At 38.5% G+C, this 397-nt stretch overlaps 1 non-coding gene across 1 annotated transcript; it reads right to left on the bottom strand.

Annotated features, from left to right (window-relative positions):
• TRNAV-AAC (transfer RNA valine (anticodon AAC)) lies at positions 1–74 on the bottom strand. Its single transcript has one exon. It is a non-coding gene; the product is annotated as a tRNA-Val (tRNA).
• Between the last annotated feature and the right edge of the window lie 323 nt (positions 75–397).

The following is a 397-nucleotide window of genomic DNA, read 5'->3' as shown; positions in this document are numbered from 1 at the left end:
TGGCGTCGCCCGGACTCGAACCGGAGACCTTCAGTGTGTTAGACTGACGTGATAACCAACTACACCACGACACCTTTGAACTTTGGCTGGTAATTGTTTTTATTTTATATTATAAATCGTGTGTACTCGTTCACGGACGTTTCGTGAAGCCCACGTGAGACCCAGACAAAAGTGTTAAGCCAAACCATCCCCGTGTGGCATGTGGGGGTCACGGCTTTTCATTTTGAAATTTGAACACCATATTGAAAACAATGAAAAAATGGTTTCACTTTTTGGGGTTGGGTGCGTGGACACACACAAAATAAAAAAATAAAAAAGAGGACAACCAAAACCAACTCCACGGTATTTTTTTTTTAAATATAACTAAAAATATTAAATGACAATTAATTGTTTAATT

The sequence above is a fragment of the Malania oleifera genome, chromosome 1 (assembly GCF_029873635.1).
Source record: "Malania oleifera isolate guangnan ecotype guangnan chromosome 1, ASM2987363v1, whole genome shotgun sequence".
Taxonomy (NCBI): Eukaryota; Viridiplantae; Streptophyta; class Magnoliopsida; order Santalales; family Ximeniaceae; genus Malania; species Malania oleifera.
Note: the sequence above shows the minus strand (reverse complement) of the source record. Positions and strands in the feature narration are given on the sequence as shown.